This window comes from Apus apus, chromosome 8, assembly GCF_020740795.1.
Source record: "Apus apus isolate bApuApu2 chromosome 8, bApuApu2.pri.cur, whole genome shotgun sequence".
In the NCBI taxonomy this organism is placed as follows: Eukaryota; Metazoa; Chordata; class Aves; order Apodiformes; family Apodidae; genus Apus; species Apus apus.
Genome location: NC_067289.1, coordinates 7,246,515 through 7,266,973, shown reverse-complemented (window position 1 = coordinate 7,266,973; position 20,459 = coordinate 7,246,515). Strand labels below are relative to the sequence as shown.

Genomic DNA, 20,459 nt, shown 5'->3' with positions numbered 1-20,459 from the left:
AGTATCTTAAGGATTCATTTAATTTAGGACTGTCACTATATAATTAGACACTAGATAATGTAGAACCAGTATTTAAAAGGGAGTACAATTAAATAAGGAAACCAGGCTAATAAGATTGTAGCAAGCAGAGATCTAAGTATGTCCCTTTTCTGCCAAGTGATAGACATAAAGGTAACTGCACAATAGTGAGAACTGATGATGTTAAAATAAGCTGCTGGTTATTTGTGATGATCTGTATTTTAAATGAAATACAGGCAGGAAATCCAATCCATGCTTTTTTGTGGAACTATGTGATGTGGAGCCACAAAGGAAATCTGAATTAATCCAACATGGGTAAGATCTTAGCTAAAGAGAAAGTGTTTTGTAATGAGAACTGTTGGATTGGTGGTGAATGCTACAAGTATTCGATGAATACTTGTATTCAAGCAGATGAATAGCAGAAGACTTTTGCCAGAACAAGTCTTGGAATTGTATTTGGCATGTTAGCAGTTCTGGCAGAAAGGCTGGGACTACAATAGTGTGAAGTGTGTATGATCAATTCAAAAAAATTTGCAACACACTAAATATTGAACATGATTTTTTTAAATGATTTCTTGGACTACCAAAGTAAGATGAAATACCAGTGCAAAATGCATACTCAATCAGTTAGAAAATACTAATGAGAATCTTTGTTCTAGACTGGGAATGTCAATTCTTCAATCAGAAAGAGAAAAAATATTCTAGGTACAGTCCATTCAATAATCACTTACTTAAAAAAAAAAATTAATTACATTTCCCAGGGATGGTGAAGGGAAGCATGAAGAACCCTATGTACAGATCTTGGTCTGACCTAACTTGGGGGTATATGCATAACTCTGATTCATCACAGCTATCAAAAAGAGAATGTTAAAACAAATGATCAGGGAAAGAGGTGTGTTTATCCTGTCAGAATATAAAACTGTAGCTTAACCTGGTAGAATATGAAAAGGGATGTGGTGGTTTCACATAAGAAAAAAAACTCGGAGTAAGTACTTTGGGTGAAAATATTAAGGTAGAAGACCTGGGGGTACAAAATGAAGAACTGTTTGCTGGCTGAATGTAAGAAAACTTTTAATGATCAATGCAAAACAATATTAAATAGCAATAAAAGCAGAAAGGAAGAAGGTACTTCAGTACCTGAACAGCAGAAGATACGCCATGACCTGGTGATTTGCAGTAGCACAGACCTAAGTGATCTCTTCTGTGTGTTTAATAGGGATTAGAGGCTCTGGTTATGATAGTGTTAATCACCCTATGCTTGTGAGGTGCATGTGGCTTGTTTCAGGAGGATTTATTGAGAAGATGAACTAGGGCTTATCTTTTTCTTCTCTCCTCCTCCCTTAAAATCAACTGATCCAAAGAATTTGTCTTTCCAGCATCCTCCTTCATACATTTCTCTTTAAACAGTCTTATCACTTTAAGTGAACAATGTAATATATTTTCTTTCTGATCTGAGTTTGTCCTGGTCTTTTGCCACAGGTTATTTTTCTGCAAGCGTTGTATTTTTGTCAATGTCTGAGGAACTGTACTGTTTTATGCTAAGAAGTTAGGAAAGAATTCATTGCTTTCTCACAGCATGCAAGGAATCAAGAAGATTCCTGGTGTAAATCTACTTCAGTTGATCTAAAATGGATTGTGACAATGGACATGACACATCTTCTTTAGAAACAGCCGTCCCTCATCTATGAAATTCAGCAAGACTCGGAAATCATGCTGTACTCACTGAAGTTGGGCTTTGGCTAAAGGTAAAATGAGGATGTGTTGCAGTAACAAGCACAGAAGAAAAATCCAGCACTTCTAAGGGTATGTCTAACTCTGCCTGTATGCAATCTTCATATGTAGTTAGGGCATATTTCTGCATTAAACAAGTATTTGGGAATATTGAATGGGGTGTTACTTGAACTGGAAGTTACTTTGACAGATCCTAGTTGGAGTGAGAGTATTCAATGTCCTTACCATAACAAGAGGAAACATGTAGAAACAGACCAGAAGGAAGGAGAAGGCAATGTGTTTATTTTTATTATTGTTTTCATGATCTGAGGTTAGATGTATAACAATATTTTAAACATAGGGGAAAAGTCGTCTCCTTTGCCAGTGATTCCCACCTAATGGAATAAAGCAAGAGCAAAATTAAAGCTTGTACCAGGTACAGCTTTGCAGAATTGTTATCCTGTTTTAGCTGTGCCATATTCTTCCATTGAGCAGCTAATATTTGAATATTTTTCAGGGCCACATCTGGGTTTGTGCTGCCTCTAGCTCCTCAACACCTTCTGAAGGAGGTCCAAATGAAATGTTGCTGTGGACTCAGGTTGCCCTTGAAAGAGAGAAAGCCAGTTCTTCTAGGACTGTTCAGTATTGACTCAGGGTAGTCTTCAGCTTAAATGTATCTAGAGACATCTATCCTGTTGTTACTCCTTTCACTCTCCACAAATAATGTTTCCTACAGGAAAGTCTCACTGATGTGCAAATAATTTTTGCCCTCTGTCTGTTACAGGCAGGCAAGCGGAATTTGTTTCTGAGCTGGTGAATTTTCATGGTATTTCTCAGGTGCTTTAATTCTGCCATTCCTTGATGTATTTGTTTCCCTGCTGAAATATAGGTATCAGTAAAAGTTTACAGAGTTTATATTATCTTGCTTTGCCACTACAAATGTTTCCTGGCATTTGCAGTGACTGAATGACTTGCAAGCTGCTTTGGGGAGCTCCAGCTGGATTTGTGCTGGATATGTTTAAAGACTTGGGAATATGGTTTGAATTATTTGAAACAAGAATGATCAATTATCATTCACACATGTTCCTAAGAGACTAGTTGAGGTAAAATACTGAAAAAGGACAACAATCCACCTATGCTTGTAGGGTGGTCCAATATTATTCCCTAATTCGTTCAGGCAATAGACAAAGATTTAAAGTGCTTTCTTTGCAGTGCTAAAAAAAATATTGCTAAACCAGTATAAAAAATATTGACCTTTCCCCATTAGAGAGAAGAATATCTGCCCTAGTCCCTAACTGTTATAAACTGAGGGGACTATTGCCAAAACTTTATAGCTTGGATGTAAATGGAATATTACCTCTAGAGCTAGAGCAGTTTAGAGCTGTTAAAACCACACACACTGAAATACTTTCACCACACAGGGGTGAACCCCTTTCAGCTTGCAGTTCCCCATAGGTCAGCTCAGCCAGTACTGTGCTTCCTTCCAAGCAGCTTCTCTCCCAGGGTAAAAAATTTGTTTCCTTATGGCAGGGACACTGGAGTGGTCCTCAGACATGATGGGATATTTTTGTGGGACAGCATTCTCAGGATATGAGCTTTTTACTTGGGCTATCACTTATCTTACCCTTCTGCCCTCCCTGAAAAGGTGTGCTAAATTAATTGGAGAGGAATAGGATTTTTAGAGAAGACAGACATGAAAAGACACTGAAAGATAAGTAGAAGTATGAGGGATTTGGCTTCCTGGAAAAGACCAAAAGACATAACCACCACCTCTTCCCAAAGATCTCCAGAAAGACAAATATTGGAGAAATTTGCAACTTTATTCCTTCCTAAACCTCTCTTATTCAGAGTTGGCAACATGTGGTGGCAGTATCTGCCAAGGTTCCTGTTCCTTCCTAAAGATGAAATAACATTGGCACTGTAAATCCCTTCCTAAAGAATGATACAGGCCAAGAAACAGTATCTCAAGAAAACAGGGAATTGCTGTGGTTTTGAATTGCTTGAGTCCTTGGAATGAATGAGGCTCTGAACTGAAGTATGTATTCACTGTTACATGCTATATGCATCTTAATCATATCCAGTCTTTCTAGTTTGCATGTTCTGGGAAATGAGTAGAAGAACTTATCCTAATACCTGGTTTCTCTGCCTGTTATCCAAATGCAACTTTGAAGGGAGATAGAATAAAGCTGCAGCAATTCCTAGGCCTGTTTGTATACTCAGTCTTGCCCCTTTTTTGCTCAAGCCAGCTACAGAAGTAAGTTGGAGAAGGTGGTGGGTTTAGACTGTTAACAAGGAACAAAAGGAACTGCCCAGCTCTCCTCTTGATTTCACTTTTCATCTGTTTACTAGATGCTTATTTCCTTGTGTGGGGTTGTACAGTTTTTGAGTTGCAGACTTCTGTTACAGGAGATCTCTGCCCCTTTTCTATTAAAAGGGAGAATAGATGGAGAAAGCAACATGATCTAAGTACCTCAGTTTATCTACAAGAAAACTGAAGTCACCATGGCATAAAAGCTTCTAACAGTAACATCTACAAACATCCTGAGCTGACAGACTAAACAGCATTCTTCTGACTGAGCAAGAAGCATGGTAGTCTCTGCTAAAGGCAAAGTAAGAGCAGTGTGTCAGCACAGTCATCCTGAAAAAGAAATGAGATGGGCTGTATGCAAAAGAAAGATGAATGATCTTCATACTGAATCTGGCTAATTCACACTCTGTTACATGAAATTAATGCCAAGACAAAAGGAAAAAAAATGAGGTACTGGTCAGTGAAGCTTTGCATAAGGAAAAAGGAGCTGTATCTCAGCTCACTCCAGAGCAGGGAGCAGTTGTAATAGTGTTATTAAAATGGCTTATTGTGCCTAAGTAGGTTTAGGGATGAAGTTGTCTTGCTTATTTTGAAATTTGCACTGACATAAGAATATTGCAGACCAGAGCTTTTTCACATGCTGTATGTCAACATTAGCTGTCAACTGGAGTGCTTGAATGAAAGCATCACTGAATAGGACGGATCAATGTTGCAGGTTTTCTTAAGCTGTGATGAATGATTGTGTTCATGCTTCAGCATGCACCAAACTTGGAGCCTTTTGTTACCTACCAAGTTGGTGATACTGCAGCATAACATGATACAGCATTAAGTCCTCATGATACAGTGCCTCTTTCCTGGAAGATTGCAAATAAGAAACTTTACTCAAACTTTTATTCTCCCCCTGTCTAAAGTTGCCTATACTGTGTGAAAATGATGGATTAAAGTGCAGCTTCTAGTGGTTGATTTAAGAAGATTTCCGTATTTTTTCATCAAAATGAAGAGTTTAACTTCACTTTTATGCAATGCCCTGATTCGCTTGTACTTGATGGAACAAGATGCAGAAGACAGAGGAGCCTTGCCTTGCTATTCTAATACCCTTGGAAAGAGCTTGTGACTCCAAGGAGCATGTCAGCCCAAGTAACTTGAAAGAGAGCTTCCTTTGTAGTATAAGCATAACTGAGATTTCCAGGCATTGCAGACCAGAGAGAAGATAGTTATAGAAAAGCAAAGCCTTTGTAGTTGATAGATTTCAGATGGCTAAATGCCCAAACCTGAAACTTTACTGGCAAACACCTTTGTGAAGAGGTCTTAGGTGCTCTTCAAATTGTTTCTATCGGCACATCTTTCAATATGAGTGGAAGGCATTGCAGCAGTATAATTGTACAGAAACAGAAATACCTCCTTATGATGTATCCCAGGTAAACTCCTCAGTTAACCCCTCTTCTACCTAATCTTAAAATTTTGGGATTGAAGAGGACCTATCTGGACATGTGATGCTATTGACTAAAAAGGACTTGGATTTATAAAGTGAGGCTTAGGCATTGATGTTTTGCCAAAGACCCCTTACTACTTTGTCTTGGAGGTAGATGAACTGAAGAAATCCCCAAGCATTTTATTTTGCCAAACATCTGGAAATTATCTCTGTTTATAAATGCCTCAGTGGGACAGGAATATGTAGCTCAGCCCACAGCTCAACTGAGATCCTGAAACATTCCTTTTTTCTGGTTCCTTAAGGAGCTTGGCCTGGAAATGGGTATGAAATAAAATGCAAGGAATGATCAGTACTTTCCTTACTGATATGGCTGATATTATTCTACTTGAGTGGAGGTGGGGTTTTTTTGCTTTACAAATATAAAATACAGAGATGACCCAGAATCAAATTCCTCCTCTGTCCAGAATATGCCTTTCAAAAACATGTTCCTGTTCTTGATTTAGAGGAACCTTTCCTGCTTCTCTTTCCAGCATGCATCACAGCTGTAAAGAATTCAGGAAACCTGGAGAAAAGAAAGAAGGGAGAGACAGGAATGTGCTGGCTGGTTTTGTTCTCTTCTCAAAAAAAAAAAGATGCACTAGTGAAAATGGAGAACAAAACAAGACCTAGAGTGATATCTTTTGCCATGACATTTACTTTCCTTGTTGTGCATGCTTTTTGACTTCCCTTCTCTGAAGATGATTTTTTTTTTCTGCACAGCAACTCCACTTCAGCACTGGAAGTTGAGACTTCTCTCCCAAGATAGTTGAGGTCATATGCATTTGAATTTCCTGCAGTGAAGGAGAGACTTGGATTTGCTGAGCCACTTCCCATGGCCAAAAGCAGTCTGCCTTGCTTGGGGTTCTTTGAAAGAAAGCACATCCAGTCTTTCAGGTGAATTAGTGGCTGTTGTCTTGACTGGATGGATCGTGCTCTCTGTATCAGTGGTCTCCTAAAGCTTAGAGGTTAAGGCCTTGTTATTTGCTCTTCCTTTGTTCTATGCAGATAAAAGTGAATATTCAGAATTTTTGTTGGTTTAGAGTCTACATTATAGATGGTGAGTCCTTATATTGTTCATACCTTTATGCTGACTGCAAGGAATTCTTGGTCTTTTCTCAGGACAGGAAACGAGCAAAACAGCCAACTAACTTCCTGGCATGTCATTCTTTGTGCCTGATACAAGCAGTTTGTCCTTCTGTTAGCTTTGGTCAATAGCAATGTTCTGTCAAGCAGAATTTTAAGATATCAATACTGCTACATTTTGTCTGGCTCCTTATACTGTGGCCCTGACTCCTTTTGATGGTATAGGATATCATAAATGCCAATTAGTGTATGTGAAAACACCAACTAAAGGGGATTGAAAACATTAAAATGCAGAGTGAAAACCCCAGCATTGGGTTAAACCCTAAATCTGCTGGAGCTCCCTGTCAACTTAAATTGAGACCGTGCTGAAGTGTTTAAAGCTAGTATGCAACAGAAGGAAACAAGTAGGGGCAGAGAGGATATGGTAAGAATGCCACATGTTTTTACCTTATGCAAACCTTCATTTCCTGGCTATTCTGATTGATTTTGTAGGGAGAAATAACTGCAGCATGCAGGGGTGCACTTGTATCTCTGTCAGCCTCTATCAGGAATTACTTGCTAGCCCCAAACTGCCACTGCTTAAAAAACATGAAGATTTTGCTGTAGTTCAAGAATGCAACAATCTAATAGTTAACACTTTCAGATGAGCATGAATCAAAATTTTAAAAAGTAATCCATGATGCTGAGGTATTTAGAGAGCCCTAAGAGCCTTACTGAGGAGGCCTGCTAGAGTGAATGTTGGCTCATTTTTTTCTCTTCAGTTTCTATAAAACAACTGATGAGGTGACCATAATATGAGATGATTTAAAAACTCACTAAGTCAGCAAGAGTCTTGTATTGAGTTGTGTTGACAGAATTTGGATTATGATGAATATTATCCTGACATTGAGGAGTTTGCTGTGGATTGGGATGTCTGTGTAAACTGCAGACACACTTTTGAGAGGAATGTCAGTTGCCTTAGAAGCAGGCCCCAATTAATGCAGATTATTTTAGGTTACTGCTAATAGATGAAAATTAATTATCTGCAAAACAAGTCACGTAAATGGTGTAGTCAAATTAATTCTTGATTTATCTTCCTCTTGGTTTATTTTTTTAAGAGTTAGGTATTTTAGTGGGGGGGAAAAAAGCATTTCCACCTGTAATACTTGATTTTATTTAAAAGAGCTGTTATTTAGCCTGTTAATTTAAAGTGTTACAAAGTGGTTCATTGTGAAAAAGCAGCATAACTGCAGGAGACCTAGAGGGACTCATGAAAAGATACCTACTTTTGTAAAAGGTCATTCTGAACTTTTGACTCTGAAAGTGGGGTCTTGTTCTTGACCTTGGGATTTCTGGTCCCTGGACTGATGGTGATCAAGAATATTAAAAACAGAGCTATAGAAAACTGCCAATTTTCACTTAATATGAAAGCTGATAGTTTTGCAAATATGTGAAAATTTGATCCAGTGTACAGTTTGGTCTTTCTGCCAGCCAACACTCCTATTCATGGTGTAAATGACTATACTCCTCCCTCTGGGCAGAATGGTGAATTTGTTCAGGCGCATATAGGTCTTTTCATGATGAAATTTTATCCTACCTCTATGAAAAACAGCTTTTTATACAGAAACATGGTTTTCCCACTGTTTTTCTAGCCAGAAGAATTCCTGTGCAGAAACAGTGGTATGATCTTAAGGGAACTGCATACCAGCTAAAGCAATTCCAGTCATTGTTCTCTAAGCAGTATTTCCACCCCTCTGTGCACCCCCACTTAAACTTTTTCAGGTTAGTAGGAAATCAGTAAGATGGAATTAATGGAGGTGAAATTACATTAATGTTTAAAAGATTAATTTACTATGATTCTTTGTTTACAGGCAATCAAATACCTTCGAAAGTGAATATAAGGTACATAACAGACTGTCTAAGAAAGCACTTTGAAGGTGAAAGACTGACAGTATCATCTTACAAGCAAAATTATATGTAGCACAGGTAGAGTCATCAAGCAGTAAAACATGAATGTGTCATAACACTTACAGAAGAACTATGTAAATTAACATTTATACACAACATCTTTCCTGTTCCACAGAGCTGAAAGAAGTATGTTTGAGTTTTCTTATCTTTTCCCTCAGTATGTGAGACATGGAAATTATTTCTTACTTAAGGTGACTGAATGTAAAGAGATGTACATATATATCAGTAAGTTCAAGTTATTAGGGTTGGATTTTAACTTTTTATTGAGCTTTTTATGATGGAAGGTTCATTCTGTATTCGTAGTTTCTGATTGCTAACTAGGAAAAGAAAACATTGTAGGTGTTTGGCACTAAACAGCAAGTTTTAGAATTAACAAATGGAGTGTACTATCTACTCTGCTTCCTGCTGAATCAATTTGCAGAGCTATCTGCCTGAAATATCCTTCTTCTCCAGAGGTGAGAATGTAAGAATCCAGAAGGAGAGGAAGTTTTTCAATATCAAGCATGATTCAGACAGGGAATTCTAGCAAAAGGCAACAAAGCCAAGACCCAGGTCTCAGTGGAGCTGAGGTATCAACATAGTGTGGTATTATACATTGGCTCGAATAGCCTGGATAGAACTTGAATACATCAGTGTATAAAGTTAGCACTTTTTTGACATGACTGATAAGCATTTGGAAGTGGATGTATAAGTTGAAAGATAAAATCCCTCATAGGAACACTGATATAGGGGCAAAGAGAAGAATTTGCTTTTTTGTCATACTTTACTCAAGTTTCAGTGTTGATATTTTGCTGCAGGTTGATAATAAGGAGAATTTTTGTAGTTGTTAAATCTAGTAGATTCTATTAAGTCATTAAGGTATGATATGAAACCATCTATCACCTTGTCAGACTGTCCTCTGGCACTGCTGTTTATATATATCATAGTATCTCCCAAGGATTTAGAACACTTTCAGACTGGGACTTCCATGTGTAAGAGTAGTACTACTATGAAGAAACTTACTTGCAGGGCTTTTATGGTTTAAAAGTGATCTGGGAATTGTGACAGCAGATTCTACCTAGTAAAAGCTCAGAAAAGAATATTGAAATGGTAAATAATTTGTGCAGACCAGGAATATCCTCACCCAGCTTTCCAGGAGGGGCTTGCCACTCTGTCAGCCTGCTGCAAACCTGCATTATTACTGTTTCCTGTGACTTCTGTGGAAGGGTTGAGTAGCAGCCATGGCACTCTGTAGGCACAGTAGAAGAAATGAGACCCCACTTAGCAATGCAGGACCAAAAGGGGATTCTTGTGTGATTAATTCCAGGTCCTTGTTATGGGAACTCGTGGCCTATAATACCATTCATAAATCTACCAGGCTTCCACTTTAAACTAATTAGGTTACTTGTTCTACTGGGAGGTTACCTTAAAACCTGACTTCCTTGTGTTGCAACTGTGCTCTAATTTACTGTCTGATCAACAATTAATGTAAATTGATATAACTGGTAACAGTAAGTGCAGACAGCTCTCTGAAGAGTTGCTTTTATCATAGGCTGTTTATATTTGAGACAAGGAGTTTCCCTCATTTCCCCCTTCCACCCTCCCCCTTTTTTCTGGGTTTCTTTTGCTTTTGAGTAGAATGAGGAAGTATCTTACATATTGAAAAATGACGCAGGTTCCCTCTTCTTGGTTTTGCATAGGGATTACTTTAAAATAGTTAATCATATTTCTACAAATGATCTGAAAAATCAACTACTATCTAGTAGTTAAAGCATGGCACAGCTGGTTCAGCTTTTATGTATCTGCAGCAATTACCTCAGACTGATTCTCTTTGCATTGTTTTTGCTGTGTCTTCTGTGTAAATTGCTAGTTTACAGCAGTGATGCAAACGTTTTGTATAAGTTTTTTCTATTACTCTAAAGACACTATTTCTTTAGTTATACGTTAAATTATAATACAATTGAATAGAACCTTGTAATTTTACTTGCATCCTTCTGTACGCCTGATTCTGCTATCCTACCTATCCCTAAGTAAATCTTACTAATTTGATCCCATCTGATTGAGGCACAGCACTGGGTGAGGTGCTCATGCCAGCCTAGCACTGCACAGTGTTGTCTTTGGCTTTTTCAGTAATACAGTGTAAGGCTATCCTGAAGTGAGTTCCAAACATCCCAGTGGTTTTCTAGCTTTCTTTCCTCATTGCTATGTGCTTAGAAATGCTTCTGTGCCCTTGGGGAAAGCTGTTGTTCTCATGTTATCACATAGTGTCTGTCTGACCTTCAAGGCTATGAAGCACTTCAGTGGTTTGGTTGTTTAGAAGTCATGGGAGAGCCAGCACTTCCCTTCCTGACTGTGCAGCTGTGCCACATACATCAGTGTGCCTTGTAAATCATGTTACCATCTTTATAGAAATTAGCCATATAGTGACAGGCAGCAGATATAAATAACAATGTATGTGTAGCATAAGGTGGACTCAATGGATCTGTCTGATAATAAAAGAATTCAGTGGCAGCTTGTTCAAATTTCATCACTGTTACTGAAAAAGCTGGGTTTCTTCCATTTTTTTTCTGAGAAAGTTTTGCTTTTCTCCTTGCTTGCTGCTGGGAGCTATATAATTCATAAAATGGGTGACTGCACTGTATTGATTAAGGTTAATGCCAACAGAAAAAGACTGTGAGGATGGAAGAAAGCACTTCTTGTCGGGAGGTGAATTATCAATTCTTAAACTTTTAAAAAATAGATGCACAGTCTCTTTATTTCTGTTCAGCATTAAGAGTAGTGCAAATAGATCTACAACTATTTTAGTAAACTACATAAAAAGCTGTCTCTTTTCCCTTTGACAGGAATAGCCTTCTACTAATTTTAGAAAGGCCTTCTGTAGACACTACAATTTGGTTTCTAAATTTAGATTGGTTCCTTGGACTCATCTAGATGTGAATTTGTTACATTCAAAAGGGTTTATACATCTTGGGCTCAAAAAAAACCCTTTTAGGTTATACTTAGGTGTCTCTAATTTATGCCAGCTTCCTTTGTCCCTCAAGCTATTATCTTGTCACCTGAGTCCTAACACTGGTAAGAGAAGGAAAGCAAATGTGAAAGCACTTAATTTAACTGTTCTTGAGCTCTTCATTGAGTTTGCATCCTCCTCACCAGCACTCCTGATGGCTACATATTTTGCTGGGGTTTCTCCTCACTGCACCATGGAAAATAGTTGGGACTGCTCTGTCTCCTACCTGCATGTATATGCTATGATTGAGATCATGAATCATAGAATGGTTAAAGTTGGAAGGGACCTTAAAGATCATCAGGTTCTACCCTCCCTGCCATGAGCAGGGACACCTCACACTAGACCAGGCTGCACAAAGCCTCATCCAACCCGGCATGAGTTGGGAAGTCTGAGCTTGGCCAGAACCTCTCTCTTCCTCTCTTTTCATCACACAGTTGACTTTCTAGAACTATGTAAGGCACTTTTCAACTTTTTAAATATAAGTTGCTTATTCCTGTATTTTTCATGTTAGTTTTTAACATTTTTTTAGGGAGGACATGCTACCTTAGATGAACCAGTAGTGGAATAGGCATGAAGGATGCAGAAATCCAGTTATGACCTTCAAAATCCCCAAGTGATGTGCTCAAATTAACTTGCATCTCTTCTATCCTGTGTAAGTGAAACCATTAAACTAACATGACCCAATGGGAAAAATATTACAGATGCATAGCAGTCAAATGATAGCCTTAAATGAGCCAATTAATAGTTAATTTTCCTTTTTATTTTTAGAATTTTGTTTGGATTATCTTTGGGATTTGGAGAATCCTAGGAACCTGAGGTGAAACATTTGATATTTAGCAGTTTATGAACATATTTACTGGGAAGTCTAATTGCTGTACTCATGCTCTGAATTTATTTTTGTGTTCATGAAGTTAGTTTATCATTGAATGAGTACAAAAACCAAATGACAGGTTCTGTGATTCTAATGCTGGACTGCATTCAGTAGGGATTTTTCTTTTTAATAGTTCAGTTGAGATTTTGCAGATGAAAAGCTGATGCATTTTTGCCCATGTTCTAAGAAAGAGACAGGGATATTTTTATATAACCAAGGATTGCTTCAGGGTCTGTGTTAAGTAAGTACAATGGAAATGTGTTATAATCTTTGTTTTCTCAAAGTAGTGTATTTCAGAATAGGGCTGGCTTTTGTCTCAAGCAATATGTGTCATCAGCTCTCAGCACACTTCCCTGCTGTGTTTCTCTAGGTCAGATGCTGCTTTAAGGACACATGCTGTGCAGGAAGATGGACTGGTTTGTGGTTGAGATATTGAAGAATGAGAAGCAATCAGAAATATTTGAAAAACCTCATGGCTGGTCTTGAGGTAGGACAACTTGGCAACTTCATCAGATGGACTTTCAGGGATAGGGGGAACAGCTGAATTTATTAGTATTTAGACCATTTATAGGCTTGCTTCCAAATCTGAGTTGGAAGGCTGCCTTTTTTCCTAAAGCTTAGTGAAGCTTTCTGATCAGCTGTATTACTTTAAGGTTTTTTATTAATAGAACTTTTGGAAAGACTTTTGGATTCTTGTGTCAAAATGTAAGGAGCTATCACCACAACATAAAATGAAAAGCAGGCTTTTTTAAAATCACCACACAAAAAATCATTCTGAAATGGAAATAAGCAGACCCAGATAACAAGTACAAAAATGCATACATTTTGTTGCATTAAGCATGCTGTTCTGAGGGGGAGTTGTGAGTTCAGCTTTGAATATTGTATTGTCATAAGGGTTGTATTCTTCACAGTTATGAAGGGGCATGAACTGTACATTGAAGGGCATGGGGATTTCTTTTTCTTGCACAAGTGTCAAGTTCTCCAGCTCTCTGGTTTTCAGTCTTGGAGCGTGTGTTTGATTCTGTACACAGCTTTAACTGCTCTAGAAGAGATGTTCCTGGAGCTGACTGATCTCCTGGTCTGGAAGCAGCTGTGCAGAAATAAAGCTGTACTTGGGTGTGCTTATTCCTGGGCCAGCTTAAAGAGATTATTTTCCAGTATGGTCCATCTGCTTGCTACCATTCCCTGTTGGAGGCAGTTTTCCTCTTAGCTTTACTAGCATGTGCATCTAGATGAAGCTGCTTTCTAACACAAATGCAGAATAATCCAAACTATGTTTTTATGGTTTTTAATGGATCATTTTGTCAGGAAAACATCAGAGTATGATGATATGTGGTGTCACGATGCAGAAAAAGCAAGGGGCGTGGGACAAGCAGCTGAGAAGGGATTTGGATTAATGTGTTTCAGTGGTCCAGACAGAACAGTCTGACCACCTCCTGAAGTGTATGGCAAGAGCTGCGACACCTCCAAGGGGGTATATTTTAGCTATGCTTTACTGTACATGTTACATTTTTTTCTTCTACATAAATAGTAGCTAAGTACTTGGTTCCCATTGGAAGTAATCCTTAAAGTCAAGAGCTGGATGTTTAACCTCCATTGGTGTCTTTGAAAATCTCCCCTTTTATTTTGCCATTGTGCAACAACATTAAAATCCAGCAGGCCCAGCTAATTTTGAGATACTTAACATGAGAAAAGAAAAATTATTATGTGAAAACACTATTAAATTTTACTAAACCTGCTTTGCAATGCAAAACTCATTCATAGCAAAGAAGTTGAATCAAAGGCTCACTGCTGCCAACTAATTATTTAATGTTCTCTAGCTAATGTTGTTATGCTGCCAAAAATGTGCGCTCCCATCTCTTTCTTTTTGCATTAGGAGGATAAGCTGATAAATCATTTTTCTGCTTGAGTTGTTTGATTTGCACTAAGTTTTCTTTTATGAAACTAAATGTCCCTTTCTTCATCAGCATATTTGGGGAAATGGCATATAATCTCTTTGCTGCTGAATCTAGAATTAAATACATTTTTAATCAGTTTCATCACACTTTTCAAACAAAAGATACTAAAAAAAAATATTAAGATAATTCAGAAATCAAAAAGAATGTGTGGCTCCTTCCCTCTGCAAGTCTTTGAATATAGTGCTACAAATAAGATGATCTTTAGGTTGCTTGTTAAAGATCTGAGAGATTTTTCCTTCAGTTCACTGCCTTTTATAAACTTTTATAGGTCCTGCAAGACTGCTGGCAAGTAGCTTTATCTTTAACCATCATCTGTAAAAAGGCTTTCCTTAACTCAAGTGCCAAGAGGATAAACATACTGGAATTCAGGTGCAGTCCAAGGGTGTTCAGATATCAGGGTAAAGCAAGTGGCTTAAAAACCTAACACAGCACCCCACAATCTCACCCCCCACCAACTTGTGTGATTTTTCTGTAGCCCATTACTGAAAGAGGGATGTTCTATCCACTGAAGTCAGTGGGAGACTTGCTGTGGCTGTGAGTGCAGGTAGGATCTCCTGGGTAGTTCTTCAGTTTGATCATAATATAAATTCACACAAAATACTTCTATTTCATTGTCGCAATATCTGGAAATAAGCAGGTTTTTTTAGTACAAGTTAATTTTTCAGATACAGCAACTCATAGCTATCCTGTCTGGAGCTATGATTTCATCAGCTCTTGCAAACAGTATGCTGCAGTCTGGCTCAGAGGCTGGGAAGGAAACCCAGGATGTTAGTGTTTTGGTTCAGTAAATAGTATTGTCCTTCTTTTTCTGTGCTAAATTGTGCTTCCTTCAAAATGGACAGAATGTTTGTTGGATTAAGTATCATCGGAGACTTGGCTTCCTGGCCGTGTGTATTCCCATGCAATCATTTCATTCTGTTGAGATCTCACTGGGACCTGTGTCCAGCAGGTGCCCCACAAGGTGCTCTGGTGAAGCTGACTAGCCAAGCCTGTCTGTGCAAGTGTTCAGTAAACCCTTGCTGACCACGTTCCCAGCTTTCATTCCCACTGCACACTGGATTTTGTCCCTGAGTCTTGCATCCAGATACTGACTACCCCCTGAGTTAAGCTCTGTGGAGATCACGGTTGAGATTACAGGTTCTCATGCAGTGTTTAAGTGGCAGCAGGGCACAACAGTGCAATGGTTGTAAACCAAAGCAAATCACCCAGAGGAAGATATGAGAAATTTCAGTTTTCATCAAAACAGGCAGTGATGTCTTACATAGGCTTGGTGCAGAGGCAGCTTGCAATTGCCCTTTTCAAGTAATACTGTGGTTCAGCTAAAGCAAACGTGAATTTATTGAAATAGAGCTGTTTCCACAAATACGAAGCACTTGTATTTGTTCTGTGGAGAAGTAAAGCCAGCAGAGGGTCCCTTACAGCTTAGAGTCAAGCTTTGAGATTTTCAAACTGAGGCCTCATGACAGCACATTTCTAAAAATGTGTAAATAATCTGTCATTTTTTTGCAGAGCTTTTGCTTGTGTCTCTGTAGCGATCCTGAAAGTCTCAGTGCATGAACTGGTCAGTCAGGGAAGTAATTGAGGCATTAAACTATTGTTATACTTCAAGGTATCTCAAATTTTTATAGCTGCATTCTTATTTGCTGAATATAGCAGAAAACAGGGTATGGAAATGTCTTTAAAGCCATCCTGGAAAATGGAATTAAGAGGGGTTAGTTGAGGGTTTTGGTCATTAAAGAATTTCAGTGCAGAAGCTGGCAAAGCTGTATCAGAAGCTTGGTTTTAGCAGATATATTTCAGCAAATGGGTGTGTAAGTCAGTCCTCTAAATGCTGGAATTTAATTATGGATAGGGGAGAAAAGAGACTAATGTGAATCTCTGTAGACAAGGAGATGCCTTCAAGTCTCAGCTGACTTCACATTTTGTAGTGATCCAGTGGCAGTCTAAAGCGTGACAGGGAATATCAGATTGAGCTAAATCCTAGTCCTAGTAAAGGTAAGAGTAGGGTTTTTTATTGGTTTCACTGGGTTTTGTTTTATGACTTCTGAGCAGTTGATTTACATAATATGGTAAATTACACTCTGTAGAATTTGCAAATAATGTTCCTAATAGTCCTTGGTCTCCAATGTGGATGTAGTTCCAGATATTTAGATGGTAAGTTAGCTGTTACATGAAATTTTCACTGTATCATGGGCAGCCTTAAAGGCCATATACACAGCACCTGCTTTTTGTGCCTTGCTAAGGCCTTAGCTGTGTAGTCATGATGATGACTTTGATGGCCTTTGCCCAAGCCTGTTGAATTCTGGCTCTTCAGGAGCCTTACAAAAGCAATCACAGCACCCAAGAGAGGAACTTGTGTTGAGTAGCCTGAATAAAATCCTAAATCATTACAAAAGCCTCCTGGCAGCATGGCACAGACTTGGGGTCTTGATCTCTTGTTCTTGTCTCCAACATCTTGATCTATCTTCTCAGCTGGAACTGCACAGGCTTTTTAATAGAGAAAAACAATAGAAAACACTTAGTGGTAAAAATGTTTAGCTGCTTTCAGAAGCTGCTCAGCTTCCATGTGCACAGTTGCCATCTTTCACCATGGCTCTGCAGGCATCTAAGTATGGCTCTCTGGTCAGGAGGGATAGATCAGTGCCTCCACATAGACTTGCTCCTACTTTGGTTCCTGGCATTAGGAGATTCTGTGAAAGCTCTAATCTTAAGGAAGCTTGTGGAAGTTGAGGTGACTTGTAGGGCAAAGCAATTGGGAAATTTGACTCAGTAAAACAACTGCATCCTTACCTACACTTGTATCAATATGGATGTGTAGACGTACTCACTAAAAACACTGATAATGTAACCTGAGAAGAGAGGACAACAATCTAGTGTATGCAAAAGAAGAGACAAATTCCCTCTGGGTCCTTTCAGGTCACTTGTCAGAGCTTAACTGCTGTCTTCTTCCTCTGGATCTCCATGACAACCTTTCTATTGCAGTGGTCACGTCAGTATCTAACAAGAATACAGAGAAGCAAAGGTCTCTGTGCAGTGGATATTATACAGTCTGTGACCAGGCTGTAAGTGCCCATTTAACCACTCTTCAGAAAACTAAGAATTTTTAGAGGAGCGGTGGTATAATCATTCTCAAGTCAGAGATCTCGTATTTGCTATCCAGAGACTCTCCTGCTGCCGCTCAGACACTCTGCTTGCTCTAGGAAGAAGCCAAGAGTGAGGAGAGTCAGGAAGCCAAGATAAAGATGCAGAAATATGCCTCTGAGGTGGTGTCACTGCTGTTGATCTACAGTGCCTGGCATTTTCTCACAGCTATTCCAACATGTAGCATGTTTCCCAGAGCTGGATGGTGACTAATGAAATAATATTCTGAGCAGTCCCAGCATGTGGCTCAGTGATGCTGTCTTTGTGCTAGAACCCATCATCTGGGTCAGTGAGTGTTCAAAAGGAGCTATGAATGTAGTAACAAGGTATTTGCTATCCATGTGAGTAAAACTCACTTAACTGTATCCCTGATAAGCTGCTGTGAACATGCTCCCCATTCTGAGTTGTAATTTAAGCTGACAGAAGCATCTAAATTTGTAATGAAGAATTACTATCTTCCATTCATTTTACCACATAACTGTGTCCCATCTGTCTGCCTCCCAGCTGTGAGGTCAGCACAATCCCTAGATTGTTTCCATGCTAATTCTTAAGGGCAAAATTTCACACTGTTAAAGATGGGTGACATAAAATTCAGACAGGCACAGCACAAAGCCTCTTCCAGGTCAGGCTCAGACACTTGTGGTACATTGAAATTTGTTTCCTTTTGATTGAGAACTAAGTGGGTGAAAATATCAAGTTACTCTATCATTTCAGTTCTTGGATTTGTTTGCTGTAGCTGAGAAATAGGCTTTATTTCTAGTCTTACAGATGGCATTTGCAAGCAGAAGGTATCCAAGAAACTAGTTTGAAAATGCAGAAAATAAAACATGCTTTAAAAGAAGCTCAGAAATCTTTGCAGCGATAACTACAATAATTTGACTTTGTGAACTGCATGTTTTATTGTAAAATGTATCAAAAATGGCCTTAAGAAATCCAAAGGACAGGGAACTTAAGTCAGGACCAGAATATATATAGATAAGTTACCTGATAAATATAACTTATGTTTAAGGAGGGAGGGCATTTTCTTCTTAGTTCACAAAATGCTCTATCAGCAATTAGACTTCTCTCCTCCATTCTCTTGACTTTGTCTTTTGCCAAGTTTCTCCCTGGTACAGCCTTGGAAGACAGGGTAAGGCAAAAACAGCTGTAGAGTTTGCACCAAACCTCTTTGAACCCTTGACACCTTTAAAATTTGTGCTGTAGGACTTGCCAGATATGACAGTCTGCCTACAGGTAATGTAACAATGCATGCTATACTTAAAGTTACCTTTATCTGCTCTCTGTGTCATTTACAAAAAGTCAGCATGAGAGCCTCAGATTGGGCTAGTGCAGGGATTTTCCAATTGTTTCCTAGTGGGACTTGCATTGTCAGAAGTTCTCCTGCTGGAACATCACAGTGAATCTGCTCCACTGCAGTTGCTTACATGAAGTGGTTAGCCTGGTTTTCAGCTCTCCCTTCATATATACTAACAGGTAGATACTACAGTGATCCAGTGTCATGGACTGTACATTCTCTGTAGGCACCAACTGGCTTCTGATCATAGAATGGGAACCTCTGCTATGATTGTTATGGCAACATAGCAGACTAGTGCAGGTACAGGTCTTTCCATCACAGCTTTTTTAAGGTGTGTTTAGGGGTTCAGTCTTGTGAAGGTATATAGTATAGCTTAGTTCTCCTATGCAAAGGTTTGTCAGGAAGCAGTTCTCCTTCAAAACAGGTATGTGGACAGTTTGTTCTTTGGTCTCTTAATTAGTCCTTTCTTCAGGCAGCCTGGCTTTCTTTGAGGTGTTTGCTTGTGCCAATAAGAGTTGTTTTTTTTTATGGAAAATCTGATATATTTTGATGCACTGAAGCACAATCCCTTAAAATTGAAAGATAACACTCAAGTTTTTATTCAACTGAATGCAATTTGAAGCATAATCCACAATTGATATGAGCCAAGTGTAGGATGGTGACAAAGACAAAAGTGATAAGGTCAAAAGCCAAGTGGGTCCATTATGGGGCTGTGAAAACTTGCAAATAGCTTTTTCCTGCTGATAACACAGATGGTGCTGCTTTAAACCTATTCTGTTTGACAATATGGCAGTGGATGGTGATGAAAGAGGGCTATGCTAAAACAAGGGCATATGTTATCTAATTAACATAATATATATATTTTTTAATTCTCTGGATTTCCAATGATTGAGACATTTGGCACCACTCTCAAGTTCTTTTTATGTTAACTGTAGCTATTTTCCTCTTTCAAATTATTCACATTCATTTTCACTTATAAAGCTTCTGCATTGTCTTGGCCAAGAACAATACAATTCTACAGAGTGAAAACTCCGGAACTGAATGGGAGTTTTATCTTTGGAATGACAGTGCATCATGCAGAGAGCATTTTTGGAGGGAATATGTCAGAATGTTTTGTTTATATCTCTTCTTTCATGAAAAAGTATCCTGGATTATGTCTTTACTTAGATTTAAAGCTGGAGCTTAGAATGGCCTTTCAGAAAAGGACTAGAAATCAGCAACCTGTGTTGCATTCTCTGTATGTCAGACTTGTAACTTGTATATAGCAGCATGTACCCATAACTTGCACTTAACTTGACTTCTGGTATTAGCTGGCTTTTTATTGCTGTGATTGCAGTTTCACAGCATACAGATACATGACACAGGCTTCTGGCTAGACTGAGTAGGGAGTCCTGTGCTAGGATGAGTAGATGGTATCATGATAGGTCCTACCTTACATTTAGATTTAAGTCTGGAGTTTGGTCAGCTTGCCAGCTGATGTGTTAAATGGCCGGAAACATCCCTCCTGGGAGCCTCTTCTTCCAGGTGTCCATCTGTAAGTCTTCCTTGTTCACTGGTAGAGAGGAAAGTGCCTGTGCAATCAAAGCACAAGGCTCACTTGAGTAGATGGGTTTTAAAAAAGAACATTTTTCTTCAGGCAGTATTCTTATATTTAGGTATATACAGTGACACT

General features: G+C 38.7%; 1 long non-coding RNA gene across 1 annotated transcript in view; it reads left to right on the top strand.

Moving 5' to 3' along the window:
• Nucleotides 1-12,060: 12,060 nt before the first annotated feature.
• Nucleotides 12,061-20,459, top strand: part of LOC127388010 (uncharacterized) — a 38,315-nt gene continuing 29,916 nt past the window's right edge. The window contains exons 1-2 of the long non-coding RNA XR_007890265.1: nucleotides 12,061-12,175; nucleotides 12,765-12,881. This is a non-coding gene — a long non-coding RNA (uncharacterized LOC127388010). The remainder of the gene's footprint in view (nucleotides 12,176-12,764; nucleotides 12,882-20,459) is intronic.